The 26,477-nt window shown below is 41.5% G+C and overlaps 1 long non-coding RNA gene across 1 annotated transcript in view; it reads right to left on the reverse strand.

Moving 5' to 3' along the window:
* Window positions 1-26,477, reverse strand: part of LOC128139825 (uncharacterized) — a 119,469-nt gene that overhangs the window by 42,580 nt on the left and 50,412 nt on the right. Inside the window, exon 3 of the long non-coding RNA XR_008234522.1 lies at window positions 13,966-14,145. This is a non-coding gene — a long non-coding RNA (uncharacterized LOC128139825). The remainder of the gene's footprint in view (window positions 1-13,965; window positions 14,146-26,477) is intronic.

Here is a 26,477-nt window from a genome sequence, read left to right on the forward strand (position 1 = left end):
AAACATATAGGAAGGTCTTGCTTGTTTTGCCAGCAAACTGTTCTTGAAGGAAAAAAATACAGAGGACCCAACTTTTCAGCTAGCAACCCGGCCAGCTGTCCAAGAAATACCTATGTCGCTTTTAAGGGGTATTCAGGAATTAACAAGCATGCTCTTCCTTTTCCTGCTGTATGAACGTGTGCAGCACTTAAACCTGCAGCTTCTCAGGGAACTTGCATTTGTACCTGGCAACATGCTTGTCAAGGTACTTGTCAACAACAGTACAAGAATATAGCCTATACTTTTTTAAATAGTCCAGCAAGTCCCATCAGCTTTCCACAAACATTACACTGAGATTTGCAGAGGCCTATGGAATTTAGATAAGAATTCCCAAACCAGCTTCTCTTCAGTCATTTTGAAGAGTCCATCCCCCGTTTGCATAACTCGGAGCAACAACAAGGGGGGAAAAGAGTAGTCTGCAAGTAAATTTTGCCTGACCCTTGCAATCTCAAAATCACAGGATGTTTACCATGGTCCTGTGGGAGATCCCATGTTTTTCAGTACTTACCCAGCCCCAAGGCACTCACTGTGTTGCACTGCTGCAGTGCCAGCCACAGCAGTGACATGCAGTGTGTAGCCAAGTGGGCAGAACAGTGGACAGCCCACTGACTCTTGTTGAGTAGCCTTCATTAAAATTTCCAGACCCTCAGTGAAAATTGAGTGGTAGTGGCTCAGAGTACACAAGTATTCATATCAGTACTTTTAGTCAGCCATTCATTTTCATAGTCATCCCCACTTGATACCTGCCCTTCCAAAGGAAGCATATGTAGGTTAAAAGGATTAGGAATACTTTACTCAGCTGGTACTTTTGAGGTATTTAATATAGTATATAATACAGTATATAATAATTCCTGACAAGGAACAAAAAGAAACATTCTCCCTGCCCTACACAACATTAAAGTCAAATACTGCATACCTGCATCATCCACAGTAACGGTTTTCAGCTTACAGTCTGCAGACCAACAGGATTCTTCAAAATACTTGCAAAAGAACCACAAAAGACATTTACAAGAAGCAATCCTATTGTCAGGAGGCTCAGTGTCACTCTATAGGAGCCCACACATCCATGGAAGCGTTTTAGAGGTCCACAAACTTAAAAAAAAAAGGCTGAAAGACATCATAAGTCTGGCAAATACTACATAAACAGAAACATTTTAGCTGGACTAATGATCAGGCTTCAGTATGTGGACACCATTACTAGATCTGCCATGGAAGTCTTTAATGATAATAAGTGAAACTCCTTCTCAGTAAATTCTACCGATTTAAAGGATAACAATAGATGTTTGCAAAGCATCTGTACTATTTTGTTTCAAAGCATTTCTTATTTTCTTAAAAGATGACTAGACTTATTTAGGAAGAAATCAGAGTGATATTTCATGTGTTTATCATTCAAAGTCTTTGTAACAACAGCATATTTTCAAGACAAGCATATTTTTCCCTTCTGTTCTGCAGAAACTTAGTATGAATAGCAACATATTTATCTGTAGGGGAAAATAATGCAATATGGCAACAGAAACAAAGAGATCTGGTTAGAGAGCAGTGAGTCAGTGGAAAAGCCTTTAGTCACAGCAGATACCAAATTGTTCAGAAGCAAGCAGTGTGATTTTAATACAAATGCTGTTTTAATATTTATCTACATACACAACTTTTGTGAGACAGACGGGTGACAATAACTCCTCTTTATTCAAATTTAGTGAGAAGCTTTAGGGCTGTATTCAGTACCTCCCCCTTGCATGTCAGGACACAGGAAAATCAGAGAGAGTCCAAATAAGGTCTCTGGATCTGCTGAAGGGATTAGCTAGTATATTCCAAGCCATTCAGCATGGAATAGAGATATTGCAGAGCACCTGGAAACAGACCGTAATTATGACCAGGGCAACAGGGGGAAAAAGAAGAAAGACAGAAAGAAAGACAGAAAGAAAGAGAAAAAACCCACACAAACCCACAAAAAGTTGTTATTGTTAATTCTGGTGGAATGGCCCAAACTGATATGAAGCAACAACTCCCAACTGCAAGCTCCCTGTATCCAGCGGTCCTCAGATCACATCAGCGGACAGAAGCGTCAGGACTGGACCTATGTACAACTCCTCACCTCCTACTGAACAGGAGGAAACAGCACAGGAAACTACTGGATATGGTCTGTAGATATTAGGTGACCAGTGAACCACAGCGGAATAGGAGGGGGCCACTATGACACAGAGGCTTAGCTTAAGGACTGTACCCTGCTCCCACAGAACCAATGAGAAGCAACCCCGCAGGCTTCAGCAGGGTACAACAGTGAGCTAACTCAGACAAGCAGGTCTGAAACACTAACATTAGGATCTAGGACCTCCACCTCTCACCTTCAGGCGAGAAAAAACACCCCACCTCTTTAAAGAAGTTTCAGAAGTAAGTTTTGACCATGCATTTTTGTCCACAGCTAGTTAAGATGTGAATTTGAGCCCTGTGGAAGCAGAACAGGGGCCCTTTTTGCTTCTCAGGGTTTGTGAAGGCGAGGGTAGTGGGTTTCAGAAAGATTATCTCACAGTTCAAACTCGTTAATGAAAGAAATAAATTAACCAAGCTCATTTTTCAGGGAATTCTTGTGTAAACTGGAAATTTTCCAGTCTGTGAGCCCCGCACTGTGCTAACCCATAAATCACAGCAAGCAGGTTGTCTGTATAGTGAGAGCAGCCACGTTCGGAGATGGAGGGGGGGCAGAAACCAGCATATGTTCATGGAGAAAAAACCCATAAAAGCAAAACAGGAAAAAAGAATACCTCCCTTGCCCACCACTGGAACAAAATAAAAGGCTTGGCCTCAGGCACTGGAACATACACTGTCTGCAAAGAGCCCCCCAAACCAGGGGAAGGCACCTGAAACAGGTCAGCTTTTAATTGAATACAATATTAATTACCGCGTGCACCATTAACGGTTTGTGGGATTTGACTAATTAATGTAATAGTTTGAGTCACGCTCATTAAATATGAAAATTACGCCGGTGAAAGGTATCGGTTTCATTATCAATCTTGTATGGACAGGAGGGGGGGTGGGGAGAGGGTGCAGTAGAAAGATTCCCACCCTGAGTTATTGTGTTATTAGCTCGCTCCTCTTGGAATTGGTTCAAGTGGGCAGAAGGAAGAGCCAAAGTGAAAAGGAAAGAGGCAAGGAGAACAGGAAGCATTGCCTAGTGTCATGAGCTAGTGGCTGCAAGTCAGGACCCAAAAGCTATCCAGCTCAGAGTGAATGTACCCTTTTGCTTAGTGGACAGAGCTGGCTGGTCTGCATGTAGCTTCAACTAGTTGTTGTCAATTCCCATCATAATGCTTAGTTTCCTTCATCCCCTTGGAACAAGCATAATGAGAGAGACCGAGGACACATGGGCTACTTAATTTATTAACCCATGTAAAGCATGTGGTGGCTCCTTAGTGGAAAACTACAGGGAAGGTAATTATCACTATTAAAAGTCAGCTCCAGAGCATAATTATGCACTAAGAATATGTTGAGATATACTGTTATGGGACACACCCCTCACATGGGGCAAAACTGTTTGTTACAGGAAGACCAGAGATGTTATACCTCTCATTCCTATCCAGCAGTCCAGGGTAGGGGCAGCACTGATGTACTCTAGAGGGAACTGCCATCAGTCCTGTTTGAGGATGGGGAAAGAAAGGAAAGAGAACATCAGTGCTGCAGGGTACCTGTGTGCCCTACCCACCACAATGGAGCAAAACACAGAGGTCATCTTCTAGATTGAATTTGAGAACAAGTGCACAGGTGAGACAGTGGGAGGGCAAAAAAACCCTCAAGAGTGAGATAGAAGTCTGACATCACTTAGTGGGACCATTTTTCCAAGCACCATAGAGGGAGGTAGGATCACCATCCTGTTAACAACAATGCATAAATGCTGCACAGGGAGCCCTAAGGGAGTAGGAGGAGCAGAGGTAATGCCAGTGCTATTATTTTTGTAGCAGTCCTCTTGACCGATTCTTAACATATTTGGCACATGCTGTGGGGGTGAAGAGGGGAAAGGGGATGGCCTTGTGCCAGAGCTGCACACCTTCACATTCATGCTGCAGGTGTATATCAGCCTGGAAGGCCCAGATACAGAGAAGAGAAACCAGCCAGTGGGGAAAGAGCCAGAAGGGGACAACAGCACACATGCAAAACCCAACGAACAACTCAAATCCCTGATTCTCCTTAAAAGGTAGGGAAGAGAGAGCAAACAGTAAACCTGTAAGAAAGAGGAAATCCCATACATTATGTTAGGGCTTTTATCACTTTGTCTAACAAGTAATGGCTTTCTAATTTATTTTTTCTTCAAAATAGATGCCAGCATTATTTCTAAATAGCATCAGCTTGCCAGGAATCTGTGGCTGAGCGTGTTGAGAGTTGGTTAGATTGTGCACAGCCTGTTCCTCTTTGGGCTTATAACATGCACAACCAAGAACAGTCTGCAGGCTCCTGTACTGCATCTAAGGCATTATCCCTTCTCCACTGTACATCTTCAGCCCAGTCACTCACCCATAAATGTTTCTTCATACTCCAAGCCTCATCACCTTGTGCTGAGCAAGGAAGTCAGGTAGCTACAGTCAGTTCTGTTTCATATAGGAACTGAGAGTGCCATGGGCTCTGAAAAAGCTGTAAAATTTGGAGGGTCCTTGGTATAATTGAATCCAAAATTTTCATTAAGATGGTGGCAGGGCTCTTTGCAATCATATTAACAAGGCTATATTTACTCTCCATAACAAGACAAGTAATCACTCATTTATGGAGTGAGAACAAGTTCCTCCTGTGATGCAAACCTTATACCAAACAAACAAGAACTCTTCTGGTCTGAAAAAATGTCCCGTACAGGTGGTATTTTCTGGTCCTCCCTTCTTTCAGGTCACAAGGTTTCACTGAACTCCTTCTCACCTATTTTAAAGATGAGCTTTACATTTTTAATCTGAGTTCATCAGAACAGCCAGGGCCCTACAAGCTGCCCTACAAGCTACTCTGGAGCTGTCTGAAGGTATTTTAGTTACACAGTGTATGTTTCAGGGATCAAGAGAAGGTGTAATTCACACTCCTCCCCCTCTTGCTTTGCTAAATGTAGTTCAGCCTGGGCTTACAAAGGTCTCTGTAAGGACCTTTCATCACAGTAGCTAATAGAAAACCTTTACCTCAGGAAGGCCCGAAACTTCTGGATTACCGAACACTGCCGTTCTTCTCAGAAGTGTGCAATAGTGCACATCAAACAGGACACAAAGCTACATAAATTCTTGTTCAAACTTTTACAGCTGCTTCATACTGCCATAGTTCCCACAGATTTTGTCAGTGAGAATAGAGAGGACAAAGATCCAAAGTTTCCCTACCAAAAGCAGAGTTAAGATACTCTCCTCTAGGACGCATGCTGAGAAACCATGCTCAGCCCCTTGTTTCTCACTAGCACTGCAACAGCTTTTATCAGCTCACACTTACTTTTAGCTTCATTGACTGTATCCTCTACACACTAATTCGATCCTTTTCAGTTCCTCTCATTTTCCACAGCTTTTTTCATACATCTGTGCTGATGAAATAGGGAGGACCTTCCAGACTGGAGTAAAGGCCAGGATTCTACATACAGAAGTCCTGGTTGGAAAAAGAAAACCCACACACAACACAGAGCAATTTATGCTAGAGGGAAAGCCTTTGCAGCTATGAAAATACCCAGGTTGCAGCTACATAATCTTTATATATCATGGTCTCCTGTATCTCCCATAACTTTCCTAATATGAGTTCACAGTAGTTAATTCATTTAGCACTATATACTGTTGAGATATGCTGTCACTGTCTGTTATTTCTTTGTATTTCATTTTAAATGTTTTCATAGCTCAAATGTGTCTCTGAATGAAAAGTCAGTGTTCCCAAATGAACATGGCATTAGACACTTTCAACTTCAGTTACAAGAGCAGCACAAATAACATGGAAGATAATACTCAAACTTTAAAGTGGGTAAGCACAGCTGTACTAAAGCTGCAGCAAATTAAGTTATTACTTAAATAACAGTCAGATGAATACAACAGCACTGCCCTTCAGATCAATAATGTTCCATGAGAAAGTGAACCACCAAAGAACAGGAGGGGTTGATTGTTTTGTTATGTGTTTTTGTTGTTTTAGGGGTTTTTTTAAAGACATCTCTTCCACCCCATCACACATTGCAATTATAGGTATGTGTCAGCACCTGCCAACAAATATATTTAGGAGATAACACCTAATTGCTGCCAGTACCTAATTTAATTGTTACAACTGCACAGACTTTATTTATGATACCATGACAAAGTGGCATTTATCTAAGCAAAGTTGTAAGTACTTTGTTCATCACCTCCTCTTCTCAGTAAAGCGTGTGGACTTGAGTGGATAAATTCAGACTGCCTTAGATTGCCCCTTAAAACATCATTCAGTGCTTCTCTGGATTAAAAGAGGACAACAATTGGTCAATGTAACAAACAAAGTGTGGTAAAGCTAAGGCAATAAACAGTTTTCTTCTTACTGTAAGGACTTTCAGGTTCAGAACAAGTGTCAGGTTCTGCTTTTGTAAGCTTTACAAGAAGAACAGTTTAATTTTTCCAAATGAATAGATATTAAGAAACCAGCAAAGGGATTTTTTAGTTTCTTCTTTATCATTCAGCCTAGCAGTTTTAGTCACAAAACATTGGTTAGGTGTTCTTTCTTGCCTGAAGACTTTGGAACAATTTCAGAGGAAAGTATTGCTGTCCCATCAAAAACTATAGCACAGAGACCAATAGCAAGTTCTGCAGGACAGAGGAGTCAGTGACAGAACTAGGAATACAAGCCCACAGCTGTGACATTAAAGCTAAAAAAAAGCACATAATTCTGAGCACAGGGATAAAAATAATGTCCTACTGTTAAATGATGCTTCACAAGCAGAAACACATCAAAACTACTGCTCTAGAGAACTTACAGTGCCAGCATCTGTGACAAAATCCCTAAAAGCAGCATGTTGATAGACGTAACAGGATTTGAGGTATATATGTACCAGGCTTGGTCTCCTACTTGCTCAGGCAAGCTGACTATTGGCATTTCAGTATGGAAGGGATGTATTGATCACATCATGCACTATGTGATTTATGAACTTATGCAAGGAACTGTCTGTCCTAACAAGACCAGGCAGCAGTGAGTAGAGTAGTACGTTCTATCTAAGCCAGATCTCTGGAGAGAAGCCTTCACACTGCACAAACATGACAGTGTGAAATGAAATTTAAGACAGGGAAGCAAGCAAAAGTGAGTGGGTCTGCAGTCAGAACAGTTTGCTGTCCCATGCAAGCCAGACAAAGTGCCATTTGCCTTTTAGTTGCTAGCAGCATAAGAAAAATGAGAGTTCATTTGTATCCAATAGCTTCCTCTGCTGGTAGGGAAACCTAAAGTAACAGCCATCGGTATTGCTAACACATTAGGAAGAAAGTGATGTTTCTTTCAAATGTTTCACTTTTTTGTAATGTTGTTTTGAATTACCCAACTCATGTATTACCCTTTCCCTAGTAGTATTCAGTATCTGGGCAGAAAATTAAGAGAGCGAGCATTCCTTTCCAAGTTGAAAGTCCTTGCACAGGGTTGACTGGCAGCACTCCCTGAACTTATCATCCAGCAGGAGTAATGAGTTCTCAGAGATTTGGGACATATGTTTTCTACCAAACTGAAAAGACAGATTTAGGGCAAGACTCCAAGAATTAGAGGGTAGCCTCCCTTACCAGGCACAAGGCAGCACTTTAGTAAACAGAAAGAAGAGCACAAAGGCAGCTTATAACCAAGTCTATTGCCACTCCTGGCAGTAGCTATGTGATAGGCCTCTCTCATACGGAGCTTTCACTCAAGTTAGCTCTGTATCCCATAGACTCACAGATAGACACTCTTGGTGGCTGGGCCTATATGGAACATTTTCAGAGGGGAACAGGTGGGTGAGAGGACATTAAACTCTCTGCTAGAGCTTGTGGCATGTTCCATAATTTTATCTTCTACAAAATATCTACAGATTATGATGCTATTTTTATTCCTTCATATCAAAATGTGAGGCAAGAACAATGGATGGACCTGACCTGTACTGCAGCACTCTTGTCTGCATTTTGCTTTCTTAGCCACTCCTAATTCATTTCTTTCAACAACCCCACCTTCAAATAGCTTCAGACAGCAAATAAGAACATGGCAGATCACTACAGGTATCTGCAGGAATAGGTCTTCACACGTAGAATCCAAAAAGCTCTCCTGACAAATAGTTCAGAGAGGGCACATAGCTCACCGCTTCTACCAGATGCGTATTTTCTAGAGATTTGTCCAGTCTAGTTTTAAATTCATGCCAAGCAGCAGAGACGGTATCACTTGTCTTGAGAAATTTTTTTTCTATCTTTGGTCCAAGATTTTTCTTTAGTTCTATTATCCCTACCAAGACTTGCCAAAAAGGATCAAATGCTAGTGGGAGCTTAAAACATTCAGTTTATTTGCAGATTGAATGCACTTGGGTCTCTCTCCAGCCCCCGATCAGTTCTTAGGCTTCTCACTTGGATATACTCAGCTGCTTGATCCAGAAGAAGTGCTGTGTCTGCGCAGAGACAAGAGGGAGAAATTGTAGCAGCCATTCAGGAAAGCAGTCATATAAGGCAGACTCTTGATCTGAAAGAGATCTAAGGAATACCCCTTTCCCCTGTTCACACAAGAGTAATATCGTTACAGGAACATGTAATAGCACTTCTGAATCCAGCCAGGTGCGCTCTGCTTAGGTTCAGCAATCCTGGTCTTGTACACCACTTAAACTGTGAGGGGCAACACTACTTGTCAGTACTATTCTGCTGGAGAAATGCCCAAGAATACTCCTCTGCTTTGGCCGCCATTTACTTAATTACACACTCCACTCCCAAAATGGCAGCCTCTACCCGTCAGGATCCTTTCTGAGAGGCAACAAGAGGCTTTACCGACTCTGTGCTGCTATACAAAGATATGTGGATCATTAACTCAAGCAAGCCTCCAGCTTCACCATTAATCACTGGCTGGCTCAACACCTGCATTCTGCAGACAGCCTTCACTGAAGAAAGTTTGCAGCTGGCCCAGCTCTGGCTGAGCTTCCTCATACCCACCAACTACCTCCACTCTCCATTTGTCAATTGTAAGTGATAATTTCTATTCAATCTGATACATATTATAAGAATATAAACAAATGCCTCTGGCTGTATCATGGCTGCGATCACTTCCCTTTATAGCCATCATTTATTACAGGCAGACAGGTGGCCATTCATTGGAATGCCGAAGAGGCTATCACCTGGACAATCACCATGAAACACACTCACATTTGCATTCTTCCCAAGCAGACCAGCAAAAGAGGTGTGTGATTTCTGGAAAAACTTCACTATGCTCCAAAATTTCTTCCTTTCCCAGCCATGTAAGTCACAGGAGCAAATCTGAATATTACCAGCCTAGCCCATGAATGAACACCAGATTTCAAATTTAAACTTATTTAGGATTTTTGAAAATAGGGACAGGATCTGGGGAAGCTTTGCCCCCAGTTGCTTCATTTTATGTCTTACAGTTTTGATGGAGGATATGTGCTTTTTCTAAATATTGACTGGTTTACTTCACAAATGTATACAAAACACTGAGATGGCAGCACCTTTGTTGCTCAAATGGAGTTTGAAAGAAGGCTTGTTATCTACTACTGTTAGGCACAGGTAGTGTTTCATTTCAAAAAGACCTTGGAATTCATATATAGGAATCATTTCACCTCCCTTTAAAACACTGTCACCTCTAAAACAGATATATGTCCGGTTACTTCACAACTCAGGCAGCAACAGTCAGGACAGAAAGTGAACAGTATTGCAGTAACAGCACTTGCAGAACACAAAATATAGTTTACACATTTGTCAAATTCTAGAACAATAATGTTAACATTAGCTCTTGCATCAACATGAAAGGACCTCAGCCTTAAACTACCTCTGAAACACTGCAATCTCACAAGCACAGCATAGCTGAAGATCAGTGCAGGGTATTAGTTCAGAACAGACTTGCATAATCACAGGTTCAGCAAGTCCCTAGCAGCAATTCTGTGAGCAGGACCTGGGCTCCCCACGTAGGCCCTGGTACTAGTTAACTTGTTAGACTGTTGGAAACGGGACTTTTGCACAAAGTGCCACAAGGACAGAGCAAGGAAGACTGGAATGGAAGAGTTGCTGTAGGATCTTGTAATAGCTTTTAACATTACTAACTATCCATCATTCTCAAGATTAGAGCTTACATTGATTGTCATAGCAAAATGTGCATTATCAAGTTCCTAAAAACAGACAGACCAAAGGTCCATCACACCAAATATGCTGTCTCACCAATGGCTAGCACCAGATGCTTGGGAAAGAATCCACCTTCTCCAGGTATACTCTTCTAGCACCCAGTCTTTCAAGGAGTTCATAAGGCCAAAGGCTGTATTCAAACCATTCCATTTATTAGCCATCAAAGGACTTGAATACCTAAACTCATTTATATTTTTGGTCACCCACAACATCCACTGAGAACAACTTTTACTGCTAAATTCAACTTGATACTTGAGAGTATTTCCCTCTGGTCTTCACGTAGCACCCAGTGAAACCTAGAGACTTATTCACTAGTTTGTACAACTTTGTTGGTGTCAATCACAGTTGACCACCCATTTCCCATCATGCACACACCTCTCTCCAGTGCTGTCTTCCCAATAGGTACAGATGAGAGTTCCTTTATTACTGCCCAGCATAGCAAAGTTATTATTCAGTGATTGCCCAGTCTATCAGCAATGTAGTCACATTTTAGGGCACAAAGGCAGGCACCAGACTTGAGATGTTAATGCCTAGTGACTCTATCTGCAGACCTGGGCAAATCCCTTTGCCTCCTTTTACTTCCCTACCTTCAAGCTAGATGCAACACTTCCTTACTTTAGGAACATCATCTGAAGTTACACTATAAATGCCTGCGAAGTATTTTATGAACATGAATAAAGGTAACCAGAAATATATTAAATGTAACTCCCCAAATTTCCACAGTCTCCTACCAAAGATCATTCTGATAAGACATAGGTACAACTGAAAGCCATTAGCTTAGAAACAGAGAAGAAATACAGCAAACACCTTTACCACTTCAGTATATGACCTGGAGATGGAATCAAGGTGGGTTAGAGCAGAGCTTCACTCAAGCAGATGGCATGTGACTTTCAGCATCATGGATACCTATGAAGGGACTGTAATAATATTCCTGCATGTAACAACATAGCTGTTCTCAGCACCTTGGGATGATCCTGTGAAACAAACTTCCGGGATAAGCATGAAGCTTGAGTAGGTGCCATCTGTGATCATGTCACTCGGGAATCATTGCTGCCAGCATGCTCAGCAGAGCTTATTGCACATCAATACTTATTGCTCAACGGACTTTTTAAAAAGCAGGAGAGGCAGAAAGCACACAGTCTGCCCCCAACCTCCTGAGCCACAGAGCAAGCTGTAGGCTTGGTGCACACATAGCATTGTTGAAGATACTTTTCCACAGAGGGATGCTATTGGTGTCTGTCCAGTTGCATCCGCCAGCCATCCTGAGATATGCTAAGGAGAATTTCAGCAGATAAATAATAAGTAAGTCAGTTGGTATCACCCCGGGGAAACAACTCACTGGGTGCTACACCTCCCTCATGGCCAGTAGAGATATTTGTTTTCACTTAAAATCTGTGCAGGCTCCGGGGATCACAAGCTCTTCTGGTAATTCTGTCCTCAGGTCACCTCACATTTAGTCCTGCCACTACCAGTTTTCTGTCACGCACAACACTCCAAAACAAAGCAAGATAAGCAGCATTGTGTACTATCACTCCTAAATCCTCCTCTGGTGGCACCTTTCTTCCTTCAGAGCTGTGACATGCAGCAGTACCTCCTCATGTTCTCTTTAGCTCCCATTTAATGAGCCTGTTGTCCACAAATTTTTGGTTAGTCCCTCTTTGAACATGCTAGTGCTCTCAGGTACCACAGTCTCCAGCAGCCAGGCACAGAACCTCTTTCCTTTACCTGCTTTAAACCAACCTCCTGTCAGCTCTGTGAAGCACTGCCTTGTTCTAGTATAGTAGAATTCAGCAAGTAACAGTTCTCCATTTTCCTTATCTATTATCTTCTTCCATAAAGGCAACTTTTGAAAGCACTTCCACAGAGCTTTTTTCCAGAGACAACCAAAAATTCACCACCCTCACTATAAGGGATCCTTTCCCCCCAAACAGGGCTTTTTACCACAAACGCCCTAAATAGAATCAGGTGCAGCCAGGAGGGAGAAACAAGCCTCCTCCATTTCCCCTCACTCTGACAGTCTATCAGCTGCACTCATCAGCCCCTGCCTTGCAAGAGGGTGCTGAATTCCTTTCCCCAGAGGAAGAAGCTGGGAGAGTGAAGTTAAGGGACTTGATGGCACTAAAAGTGGTATCTAAAGACACAGGTCCTGGGCTTTCAGTTTAATGCTTAGCCCAATAGATGAGGCTATCCCCTGTGCACATGGCTGTGTTCATGACCAAGGGACACACTAGCTCCTTCCCAGAAGAATCAGCTTAGAAAGATGCAATGATTGGGACTGAGAATGTAGACAGTTGCATGCCAGAGATAAAGGCCCTGCTGACTCTACTTTTATGGTGGTAGCTTGCTGAGGCTGTTGCATGACAAAGAACTGGAATCCAAAGGCCAGTTTGCAGCAAACTTGGGAGAAATTATAGTGGTTTTAGCCCTAGCAGTCAGTTAATACATGTGCGGATACTGCACCAACAATTTCACTATTAAATTGAAGGGTAGGACTCTTCTTTCCCTGCAGAGGCCTTCCAAATAAGGAGGCTCCAGCTTTTAAGGCAGCCAGCCAGCCGTGGCACCGTAGGCAAGATCTGCATGTGGAGCCCAGAGGTAAGTGAATAGCTAAGCCTATACTGCCTGTTGTGTAAAGTGCACAGGAGTGTCTCTGAGCAGGGACACACCAAATCTAGATTGCTTTAAAAGTCCTGTGGAAGCCTTAGGCAATGAAGGCATGTGCAACACAGTTGCTGCTCCATTGGCTTTTTAATAAAGCACTGGTCCAGACTGCCTTAGTTCCAGTTCAAATTTGGATTTTGCAGGCAGGAAACAGGACCAGGATCAGACCCCTCTTTTGGGGGCAGTGACAACAGAGAATACCCAACTGTAATTAACCTAACTACTGAAAGGAACCTAACTGTAATTAACCCAAACCTAATACTGAATAGAAATTATTCCTGGTAATTGATAAAAAGTGAGTGGAGTTACCAGTCAGTGATGTGTGGACTCCGCCGATGTCTGTGTCTCTCCAGGATTCCCAGCAGAAGCAGCAATGAAGCATTTTTCTCACCTCCTCCCTCACTCCCACAAGACAGTTTTCAAAGGAGCTGGACTGCATGCATGACTATATGCTGTCCACCTGCACGGCTCTCCCCAGCCCACAGAAAGGGGAAGAGAGGGATCCAGAAAAGGCAGGACCATATGCCAGAAAAGAAAGTCCCTACCAAAACCATCTGGCCCAAATGCTCACAGATCAGGCAGGCTCACAAAAGCATCTCGGAGAGGTCACTGGTTTGGTTGACTGGTTCATTGGCAAATTCCCTCTTTACCCATCCAAGCTGTCTTTCCTGTGCACTACCTGTGAAACATGTATTTCTAACCCACTATCTAGCGCAGGACAAAGCAGTCTAGCTCTGGCTGAGAATTGGTTTGCCAAAAGACAGCAAATGGTAGAAGCCATCCATTACAGCTGAGAACACCATTTTGTATAGCTGTTTGATTTCCTTTCCAAGGATTTTGTATCTGCCCCTTTCCAAATTTATTGTTTCGTCACTCTGATATTTCAAAACACAATAAGAATTCATGTACTATGACAATTATTATTTTACATACTGACAACTGAAAGTTCTTGCAAGCCTTCCCCCAAATTAATTACCTTTGACATAATTACGATTTAGGGGAATGTTTCTGCTTCCTGTTGAAACTTAATATTTTTCATTTAAAAAAAAAGATCTGCCACAGTGCTCTGTAGTGGTGGTCTAAGTCCTCACCAAAGCTTCTCAGTGGGGCTGTCAAGGTACATCAAAGGAGACATAATCCACCAAAAAAGCCCAGCCTAGTGAGAAAAACAGAAAGAGAAGCACATGAGCTGTAATACCCAGGAAGAACCATTTAACAGTTCAAATCTACATAGCCAGTTAATTTGGATTTCATTTTGCATGGAAAATTAAACCTTCCGCTTACACTTCCATGCTATTCTCCAAACATTTTCCCTCAGATGAAACAGCCTGTTTTTCCAAACAACTCAGCCTGCTACCTAGCTCTGAAATGCTTCTATTTCTGCATTAATCTGTGACAGAGATGACCAGAGCTGAACACAATACTCTTAGGCTATCATTCTACCATTTTTGTGTTATCTATAGTCGATAAATTTTTTATTCTGTTCTTAAATACTGGCTGGTGAAAAGTTAGACTCTCTGCATTTCTAGTTGAAAAACTGATACTTAAACATTTTAAAGCAGGACTTAAAAAGAAGAGCAGAATTCCAAGATTGTTTGTTGGTTTTGTTTGGTTTTGTTTTTTGTCTGAGATGATGTTTACAGCACAGAGAATCTGGAGGTGCAGTGCCCAGATGTGTAAAACTTAGGGTCTGTAAAACTGCAGAGCAAAATTGGAAAAAGGTTCAGCTCTCCCCATAACAAATAAGCCTCACTCAGGATAGTCCTAGAACTGAAGGTCAAAAAAGGCAAACTCCAACAGCAATTTGGTACACAGTTTGACATCACATTGCAGGTTCATCCACAAGTCCACAAACTCTCTCTTACTTTCAGGCATTTTCCCCACTAGGGAAAATATGTTGGATGAGAATAAACATATACACTGAAACCTTGTCGTGGTTTAACCCCAGCCAGCAACTAAGCACCACACAGCTGCTCACTCTCACCTATCCCGCAGTGGGATGGGAGAGAGAATCAGGAAAAAATTAAAACTTGTGGGTTGAAATAAAGACAGTTTAATAGGACAAAAAGGAATAAAATAATAATGATAATAATAATAAAATGACAATAATATTAATAATAATAATAATAAAATAATTGGAATATACAAAACCAGTGATGCTCAACACAATTGCTCACCACTCACCGACCGATGCCCAGTTAGTTCCCAAGTGGCAATCCCCCCGCCCCCCCCCTCCCCCCAGTTTATATACTGGGCATGACATCACATGGTATGGGATACCCCTTTGGCCAGTTTGGGTCAGCTGCCCTGGCTGTGTCCCCTCCCAACTTCCTGTGCCCCTCCAGCCTTCTTGCCGGCTGGGCATGAGAAGCTGAAAAATCCTTGACTCAGTATAAACACTACTTGGCAACAACAAAAAACATCAGTGTATCAACATTCTTCTCATACTGAACCCAAAACATAGCACTATACCAGCTACTAGAAAGAAAATTAACTCTATCCCAGCTGAAACCAGGACAGACCTTCATCTAGTTTTCACATACCTGCATGCAGTGTATCACTTTGAACAGGCCACCTGGATTAAATAGAAATTAATTAAAACAATCCCTCATTTTTTGCTATTTAAAACTTAAGACTTGGTAAAGGAGGGGTAAGACAGGACTTTTTATTACTCTTAGGTGGTGCTAAGAGGACCCATAAATACATCTCTTCTTCCTGTGATCCCATTCATCTTGCTGCCTTTCCTACTCCTCTTTGCCAACCATCAGATCCCAGTAAACAACCTCAAGTGAAATTTGCAACTGTCAGACAAACATTAAAAATGCTTTTCTTGTCCTTTCCCATTGATAGTCCCATTAATATTGTAATAGAACAAAAAGTTATGAAAAAGAATGTGTGCTGGTTTTGGAAGTGAATGATGCAGACAGCAACTGTGAAATATATACACTTGAATATGCATAGACAAAGAGATACAGTGCACCCACAAAGAAGTGTGTATATACTTACATGTAATATTTTAAGATACAGGACTCAGTTCTAACCTCATGCTACTGTACACTGTGAAGCAACTCCATTGACTTTTGTCTGGTGTAAATTCAACACAAGTAAAATCAGAATTAAACTACTGTGGCGTTTTTTGAGAAAAATATTGTATCTACACAATTTTTCTGTGCTGTTATTTTTTTTAATCTTTATTTTTAGTCAGAGGCTAGTATTACAATCTCCTTTTGCCTATTTAGTACTTCCTCACAGCATGCAAATCTCTGGTTGTATGTCTACTGCTAATAAAAAAAAAATCTGTACCACGAACTTAAATGAAGGAGTATGAAAAAAAAAACTATAAACATTAAAGTCAATCTCTTTCATTCAAACTTGCCCTTTAGAAACATATTAATTCAAACAGTATCCACTAAAAGTCTCCAAAAAGGAGCAGTACAGTCCTCCCAATCCTGCAATGAAAATGTTGTATCTGGTGTCCTCTGTCCATCTGAAACCTCAATGAAATCATTGACAGTTTTGCAAAATGAGAGACTTCAAATTTGAGTCAGGTTCCAAAATAATCCCCAAACTGTCTTAAAACATCATGAGGTATTGTTGTCTCATATATACATTTTTATATATATATATATATATGCATATACATGTATTGGATTTTCCTATCAGGCTTTTACATTTTCTGAGCTTTTAACATTCTACTGTTTCAAGCTTTTCTGTAGAGATAAAAGCTTTGCATGCTTTTAATAAAATGAGAATTCTTCAAGGAAAAGCAGGATTTCAGAGGCTAGAGTTTTAGGAATACTCCAGGTAGAGAGGCAGCTGTGATGGGTTGGTAAGCGTGCAGGGAGACTCCACAGAGACAAAGTCTGCCTGAGAGGCTTTCCCTGCTTGAACAAGACCTTAGCTCTCTGAACAAAAACACGCTGCCAGTCATATTGTTCTAATTCCCAATTTAGTAAAATTTTGTTGGGTCATTTCATAATGTCAGGCGGCATTTAGACGCTTCCAGTCATCTATTTGCGAAGTCCCTTAATGTTACACGCCTAGAATTCACTCTCTTCTGAGCCTTGTACTTTTCAAATGCAAGTCCTACATGCTTATACTTCTATATGCAAGCCAAAAGATACTAGACTGGGAATGCTGACTGCATCTTTCAAATTCATAGTTCTCCACTGTTCAGGTCAACTGTCATTTTGCACAGAAATCATTCCCTAGTTGCTTATATTAAGCAAAGATAAAACAAAAGAACAACAAAAAAAGGATGTTACTTTTATAGTGTTTTCTAACATCATAGAAACAGACTGTCAACATTCTCAAGTTGCCAACAATCTTGAAATGTGGTATATTTCTACCTGGTATAAAACATCATTGCAAAAGCAAAATTGTTTTTTGATGTTCTCATCAAAGTCACAAAAAGGTCAGTCAGTCTTATCAGATTTCAACTGCTCTAGTGCCTTTTGAACTGAAATTTGTTTCATTCATCCACTCTGAAATACTGATTATGGAAAAATGCCACTTTAGACTTCTGCTATTTTAATCACAGATCACCGAAAAGTAATCAGCTTCTGGAGTTTGTATTAAAATTCCTTCTGAGTGGCAGTCAAGTTAGGTGTAAAGATTGCAGTTGGATGAAATTAAAAACTCACATGAGACTGTCTATGTTGCAGACTTTAGCTTAAAGTAGCTGAGAGCAAGGGACCGTACTGCAGTCACGAAATCTGGATAGTCAAGAGGTACTGTGTGTCCTTCCACAGGCAACATATTCTACTGAGTTAACATAAATACAATGACTACAGTTGGTCACACTTAAAGAATATTTCCCCAAATACCTCACAGGAAATGTTCACCATTTTCTTGGTGCTTTTCTTTGTAATTTATTGCCAAATAATCTTTGGGCTGATAGTGCACTACACTTCAAATTAGAACATGGTCTTACAAACATTAGTGTCTACCTTTCACGAGTCGCCTGAGAGTACTACATTTCAACAGCAACATTTACTGGAAGAGTATATACAAAGATGTCAAGTTCCCTCACAATTAAATTTTTTTTTGTAAGTTTGTTTACAAAACAGCTTTCCTGTTCTAATGCTTTTTGATTTAGATTTGTGACAATTTATACAAACACCTTGCTCATATTTGTTAATTTAGGGTTTGAATAACAGTTTTTCTTCCTGTACAGTTACCTCCCTTTATTTTGTACACCATGTTACCATTGTCACAAGAATCTTCTTTTCTGGTAAGGAGAAAGGTTAACTGCTTACTCTGGTGTCTTGCACAGTTACCCCACAATTCACTACCAACCAGCTACAGCTCCAAAATGGCTTTCTGTTCAAATGTTCATTGAAGCAGGTCAGTTGAGGTGTCATAGAGTACAGGATGAAAGAGCTTTCCACTGACTTGCCCTCATGCTGTCATTTGCATGAGGGCAGTAGGGCTATAAAGAGTTCCTCTCCTCAAATGGGATTTTATGCCTATATAGCATTACTACAAATAAGGAAAAAGAGACAAATTAGGAGCAGTCTGCTGCTGGACATGCCCAGGAGTAATAACCATGAGACCCTGTCATGGAGGGACTTCGATAAGCAAAGGATTCACCATGCCTTTGTTGAGATGGAAATGCAGCCCACAGCACCAACACAAAGTTCAGTCTGAATCTCACACTCTGTTTGCAGTTCGTTTTTTCTTGAGCCTCAGGGAAACAAGCGTGGTAGAGTAAAGACAGAGCATAGGGCAGAGCTGGAAACCTTCTTCCACTTACCAAAGCATCATCAGAGAGCAAGCATCAAGGAAAATAAGCACTATGATGATCCGTGTATTAACTTCTTGCCCTCCAAGGTCAGCATTTCTTAAACCATCCAGGACATTACATTCTCTGCACAGGCTCCAGCCATTTAGCAATGGATGGCAAAGGAAACTAAAGCTCTAATGGGATGAAGTGTCAAAGAGAGCTTTTTATTTAAAGAACTAGAGAAAAGAAAAGAAAATGGATATTTAAACTTTTATCTTGGAGTTAGTTAATATTCACACTTAACTGCTGAACTGGCTAAATTCTTTTCTTTTCTTAAGGACCTTTATAAATTTCATCATTAATAAAATCAGACATTCAATTAGCAGGGAATTTCTGATTGCTAACTGAGATTTCCCCCCCAACAGTTTCTCTTTTTCATTCTTTCTAGTCTCTCTTTTTATTTTCCCCTCCTACCCCTGTGTCCCCCTTCTCTGAAAAACCAGGGGAAAGTGAAAACTGACTCCATTAACCTCTGTCATTACCTAAATCCATCTCTTAATTAATATGAGTTAATATGATTAATCAAAATAATGAGACAAACCTATTAAATTGGGGTGTTTAAATTACAAATGGAAGTGGTAAAGGCAAACGGGCTGATAACGAATAGCTGCAGTCAGAGATGGGGTTAGCTCTTGAAATGATATGTGACAATCAGCAGAGAGAATCTAGAATGAGGGGAAATCAGCAAGATCCATGTGAGAAAAATATTCTACATGCACAAAGAATGATGTTGTTCAAATGCCTGGTAGTATTTCAGAGGATCAGGTGTGATAAGATAATATTTTAATCCTTTTCATGGTGGAATATAATATAGATAACAATACGATCATCAAATCTTTCAGCTTGCAGTTAGCTTCAGTAGGGTTGGATGGTACAGATTTTGCCCAGTTAGAGGTCCCCAGTAGCAGTTTGCTGAGAACTCTGAAGCATTTGCTAGTCATATTAACACTGCCCCATGGAGACAAGATTGGACAGGTCACACATTTCTATACCGGAAGCACACAGCCTGAGCAAAAGCCTGCAGTCCCAATACTCCATCTCCGATTCTGACCTTCTTTGTGACTTCAGGCAAGCACCATGAACTCCTCTGTCTTGCTTGGCTGATTTAGATACACCATTCCTAAACGTAGTTCCATATTTTCTCTAAACTAGAATCTTGAAATCTGGCAAGCTCTGTCACTGCAGTCCTTTGAGTGCTGAAGAGAAGTTATGCCAACAGTGACCTTTCCCCAAGAACTCACGGACAGTCAGAGTTTCTCATTGGATTTCCATCACTCAAATACCCGTTTGAACTACAGTCCTGAAATCTGTTTAACTCCCTTGTTATAGACCACCAATTAAAGCAAAAAGAATGTCTCTATCATAGGTCACTGTAACAACAAATGTGATATTCATTTTGGGAGGTGATTATGTGGAGCGGGAAGTCTTCCCTTTGGAGAAATCCATTAGCAGTTTCTATTTCAGTCAAAACTATCAGCAAAGGAAATAAATGTAGCACAGGACTGATGCAGGTAGAAAACTGCACTTCAAACTACTGCCAAAACATTCAGACATCAAACAGCAGGAGGTGATGGTGTTAATATATATTTTTCAGGCACAAGGAACCCCTAAAACTAAAAGGAAGTGGGGAGAAAACAACCATGTAGATGGAACATTTCAAGATCAGCCCCAGCCTTTGTATCTTTAGTATATCATTTGTGATCTCTATATAAAGTTGAGAGCATGCTAGAGGCTGTGGGGTTAATAAAACATAAAATTGATGAAGACATCTTGCAATGTATGATTTACAGGCCACTTTAACTGCCTTAAAAAGGCTGCAACTGGCCAGGAAGTGCTCCAAATAGCAAAAGAAACCTCTCTCTCCATGGCACTGCACTGAAGTGGCAGCATGAGGACAGTGACATGAAAACAGAAGAAAAAGAAAGGTCCAGCAGTCACTCAGCAAGGGAGGAATAAGCTTAGAGATGGCTGGTTAGCCAGGGGAGATGACAATAGCAGGAGAAGGAGGCACAAGAACCTTGTATTTGTAGCCCCAAAACACCCTTTCTTAGCTGGCTTTAGACTGAGTTTTAGAAGGGGCTGGTGAGGTTATGGCTGGCAGCATTATTTTGTGAGCGCTGGTGCCTGACCTTCGGCATCGCAGAAGATGCTGTGGAAACCCAAGGAAAAGAGTGCTGAAGCAGCAAAGAAGGAACTTCATTATTAATTATAATCTCATATTGGGCATTATGCTTTATTTACTTTGCCTGTCTTTCTAGCTTTGTCACTGAAACAGGCAAAGGTGCAATCTTTCTCCAGGAGGAAGCACAATTTCTCAAGTCAGCAATACCCAATTAATAAGGTCATGAACATATATAAAATGATGGGAAGGGAAAAAAGGGAACATAGAGAAGATTCGGAGAGTAGTAATAAACTGCAGTTGAGTCATTATTTCCATTTCCATGTAGAACATCAACATCCTACATTAATGGCTTTCTAAGAAGACGTGAGTGTTGAGAGTGATCACAAACATTCAAAGGAGCTTGGTAAAGAAGTTTGGAAAGAGCATTTCCAGCATACCATATGGAAAGGCACAAGTATTTGGAGGCTGAGGGGCTGAAAGGCAATAGGATGAAATAAAAAGATTATCACAGGTACTCCATGCTTGGAGGAATGATTGGGAGCTACCAGAGTGTATAGTACAACTGGTGTCAGCCAAACACAGTGCTTTTCAATTGATGAAGTGTACAAGTAAGTAATGTTTCAAAATGCCCACTTCCACAGAATTGATCTGATGCTCACGTATCACCCGATAATTACCACCTTCTTCTCAACCCCCTTGAAAGGCAGCACAACCATAGTGACAAGGTGCTATTCCATTTCTATAGCCAATGCCTAGCTTAATAGACACATTGCTAAAGATTGCAGACGCACTAATTCATAGTAGAAAAAAAAAGTTTTTCATTGCCACATCCTGCTTTTCTGAACAACAGTGTCCTAGAGCCATACTTGGGACAGTACTATTTCTCACATTTTTAAGTAAATTTCTCTTCCATCAAACACAAGCAGGTTTCAATACAGTCTTCTAGCAAGGACAACCTTCTAGACAGAATGATCTAAGGAATGTAGATAACACTGATGGCCAGGCCTACTTGTTGACACCTACTTCTGGGTGACAGATATAGCATGAGGAAAAGAATGAAAGTTCTCTTTAAAACAAAAGCATAGAATTTTATTGTCATGGGCAGAAAATGTACTAGTGTGTTATTGTCCCTCTTTGGTGGAGGGTTGAATCAAGTTCTTAAAGTACAGTTTGGATGCAAGAGGGATTTAATTCCACCTCTGTGTACACTTGCCAGCAAGGATTCAAATCCCATAGCCAGTCCTCCCTCCTCACCCAAAGGAGGCACTTGGGGCAAGAAACTTGTCCTCAGGCAGCCTGTGTACCATCAAGCGGAGGAATAGCCATGTTCTTCCCAGTCCCCTGTCCTCTCCTACACTGTCAGCGCCTGCTGCTTGAACAAGAATCTCCTTGGAGAGCAGTCACCAGGCAGCCTCATCTGAACTACCTCTAGCAAGTGCCTATTGCCCACCCTGAAGCAGGAAGACTCTTGTTCTTAACATTTATCATTTGTTTATCAATTCATAATTCACACAAATGTCCTGACCTTTGATTCCCAATAAGTTTTGAGCCTGTTAGTCAGGTCTCTATCTGGATTAGGATTTCTGCATGTTACCAAACAGTAATAAGCTGCTTAGTTTGTTCAAACTGATTCTGGACTGTGAAATGGTGCTAACACAGCACAGGCTCTGATTTTGAAGAGGAAGGCTTAAAACACTCTACTCCAAAGCCTCATTCAGGGCCATTCACACAAAGGCTGTTGTTGACTAGTGACTTTATTTTTCACCACAATTGATCAGATGAGCAGCAAGCAAAGGACACAAACACCTCTGGTTAGGAATCTCTTCATTAAGAGGAAATATTTAAAGAAAATCCAGCTTCACTGTACAGTGTTAGTTTCAAAATGCTGTAAGTGTATAGGCACAGCTGTGAATCTTGTTCAGTTTCACAGGAGAGCAATAGAGAAGTGGGGAAATGGAAAAGGTTGCTGTTGCAAAATTGAAAACGTTGAATACAAATGCTGTGATCAATTCCCACTCCCTTTGTTTCCTTAGAAGAACAACTTCAATGTCAGATTTTCAGACTTATAAAAGTCTCCACTCTTTTGTGCTCAACCTGGAGAACAGAGAGAAGAGATCTTAAATTTCAGCTTAAACTTTAGAGTTATAGCATCTGAAGCTGGAGTCAGGAGGTAGGATTACATTTCCCTTCTTGATACACTCAAAAATTTTCCAAAAGTTCTGCAGTTTCTTTGCAAAAACTGCACCATGCAGCTGGCACTGACTGACCTGTTATCCAAAAGCCCTGAAGAGCAATCTGGAGAAAGAGCAGCTTTGTCTAGCTGCCATCCCTGCCATGCTGTCTAGATTCTGAGAGTCCAGCTACATTCCCTCTGTTTCCTCAACTAGCAATAAAAGGCTCTGCAATGGAAACATTTAACCATTATATGGATGGTGAACAAGCCACAGAAAGATCCAGGCCTGTCTCCTATAGGCCTCCTGGCTTTGCAAGCCCCGCCAGGAGTACAAAGCAGCTGGTCAGGAAACTCAGCAAAATCTTGCAATACACCCAGGGGTGTCTCTCAGAGAAAAGGAAACATTTTCAGAGCCAGTTTTACTCCTTTGGAGTTATTACTTCAAGGCGTGCAAGAGGACCCTCTGCATCCATTTCTTTAGGCTCTTTGATTGCAAGTCACTGCAGTAGCTTCTAATTATCTAACGGTTTGTTCAAGCCCTGGCTTCTTTGCCAAGACTACTGTCAAGGGGGCCAGTCAATGCCAGCCGTGGTTCTGATCCAGATGTCCACTGGCAATAGACTGGGGCAAACTCACTCCAAAGGCCAAACAACTATTGGAGAATGCTTTCCAAGCAGTAGTGGAGCTGGATGAAAACCAGTGCTGTAGAAGTGACCTTGCACTTAAAAAAGCAATACCAAGTGTCTGGAAGGAACAAATCCTTCCAGTTACAAGCAAGCACAACAATAATTCTAGGAAGTGGAAGGTGGTGAATCAAAGATCTGCTCAGATCTCTTTTGATAGCACTGATTAGCAGCCCTGGTCCAAGTGAGCAGAGAGGGGAAGAGGCCATGTATCTGAAACAAACAGCCCTAGGAGCTGCTCCAAAACAATGGCACTGAAAACAGGAAAAGTAGAGCGAATGTAATGGCAGGACTTGCTTCCATACAGGCCAAAATCCCAAAGTTCACGTCTGCACATGAAAGCACCACAAATCAATCAACAACTCCATTCCTCCTCCACACAGAAAGGAAACAGGAGAACGAAGGGGTCTGTGGCATTCTGCAGGCACACACTGCATTCAGGAGAGAATGATGCAAAACTGCCAGTCCTCCCTATGATTTCAAGTAAAATTCCTTCATTTGCCACACACTGCAGCCCAAGTACAGAAGACACTTGCAAGAACTCAAAAGAGAGACATGGCTTAAGCAGCTGCCACAAGTCTGCCCGTGCTTGGGCAACTATCTAATTATCTCCCTAACATCTCCCTCTCTACCTACTTGTCAGCACCTAACCCATAGAACTGCTCATGGTTTGGTTTTTTTTCCTTCTGTCTTTGGCATAACCAACTTTGTTGGGAAATAATTTGTTGAAATCTACATGTTTTGCAGGAACTCACTGTCCTGAGGAAACCTTTGCTAGAGAAGGCTCCCTAATTTGCATTGGGTAACACAGAAGCCTGCATGTAGAAGGAGACCTACATGGGATATGAGAGATTGGGGCTCAGGTTCCTGGTCTACTTTTCTGGACCTGAGACTTGAACTTGGCTCTTCCCCAGCATAGCTAAATGCCTTGACTGGTGTAATTTCTTCTTCTGGGAACATTCTCTGCTGTTGGAACTTTTTCACTCTGTGTGAATTAATAAGTGCTTCTTTGGCAAGAGCTCAGTCCTACAGCTGCTACAGCACTAGCCTGTGGAAAAGTCCAGCTCAGCACTAGCCTATGGAAAAGTCCAGCTCAGATTTGCTCCAGTAAATATTTGCAGTATCCCACATAAGAATCCTGACCACCTGGATACTGCCTATCCTGCAAGACAGAGAATTTTCTTTTCCTCTGACAAAGCTTCACAGAGTGCTGATTTAATCACACATGGAACAGAAAAAAAAAATCACAAAATAATTCGTTGGATTTGAGAAAATGAAACACATATGAGAAAAAGTCTTGGTCCACAGAGACTCTGGTAGGCTTTGCTTTCTGCCACAGACACATCACTTTCCTTGCCAACTGTAAAGTTGCTCTAGGCAGGTTCATTAGCAAACGGCAAGAAAGAGCTGCCATTTCTTCCAGCCAAATTAAGATGAAAGAGGGGGGCCAATGGAAGTAGAATGATCTGAGAAAGGCTTAAACATTAATGCTATTAAATCAGTGGTAGTGCCATTACAGAGAAAGAAGGCAAGGATAAAGGGCACAAAGTGGTTGCAAGGGTCGCTGACCCTGGCCACAACCACTGTGAGAATGCAGGGGTACTGCCAGGAAAGCAGCACTAGTATTTACAATAGGATTGGCTGTTGCCTCAGCTCGGTGAATCCAGCTCTGTTGGAAGCACAAAAAAGGAGGAGAGGACATAAGCCCATGTCCATTCTGAGAAAGAAACAGGATGATGCTGCAGTTCTTTCATGAGGGGGACACATAAGACTCTGGGTTTTCCAAACAGCAGCTTTGCCTGCAAACAGTTTTGCTTAGTCTCCTGAAAGCTTCTAATAGGAAATCTTACTATAGACCTCCCCTCAGCCTCCTGATACTGTTCTTTCTGCTCCCTCTATCTCATATCTTCTTCTACCTGTTTGGCTGTTCCCCATCTTTGCCTATTAATTTTCATCCAAAGCTTCTGAGTATTTCCAGTATTTCCCCTCCCTTGGATCTGCAAACCCATAGATGCAAAGAAAGGGGACATAGCAGAGCTTTTTCCCACTTGGACCTACTGAGACTTCCTTAGCACCCTTTTAATTTCCCACAGCTTCCCATATTGACTCCTACCAATAGAGAAGGCCAGAAATAGCCTACCTGCATTCTAGGTTGAGGAAGAGGGATCTAGAGCAGTATGGACCAAGCAAAGTCTTCAGAACAGTCAAGAGCTCTAGGTGTAGGTTGAGGGGCCAGAAAATGAGACTGAGATACAGCAGGCTAGCCTGACTCAGCAAGCTGACTGAAGGTGGCAGGTTGGAAATATAGCCTAAGCTGTTAACAGAAGGCTTCTTCTCATGGCCAGAAACACACTCATAGGGAGCACTTAGGAGCATAAGATGCAAGAATGATGGTTCTTGCAAGTTATATACATATATAAAGAGAGAGAGACTGTATACATATACACAATACATCGTCTGGTCATCCAGTTTGTTCTTTTTGAATACTGGCACAGAGAGACACAGCAGGGTTGCATACAACCTCAGTATGATGCGAGGACAAAGATGATGCTTAGTCAATAGGAATCTCTTCAGCATGTTGTTTACTTCACAGAATCATACTTAAGGGCAGAAAGACCATGTGGATGCCCTCCTTTATATTTCAGGCCACAGAATTACACTTCGAGCACAATGGTAATGAGTTTAAATTACTCTTTCACTGAGGCACTGGATAGATGCTGAGGAT

The sequence above is a fragment of the Harpia harpyja genome, chromosome 3 (genome assembly GCF_026419915.1).
Source record: "Harpia harpyja isolate bHarHar1 chromosome 3, bHarHar1 primary haplotype, whole genome shotgun sequence".
NCBI lineage: Eukaryota > Metazoa > Chordata > Aves > Accipitriformes > Accipitridae > Harpia > Harpia harpyja.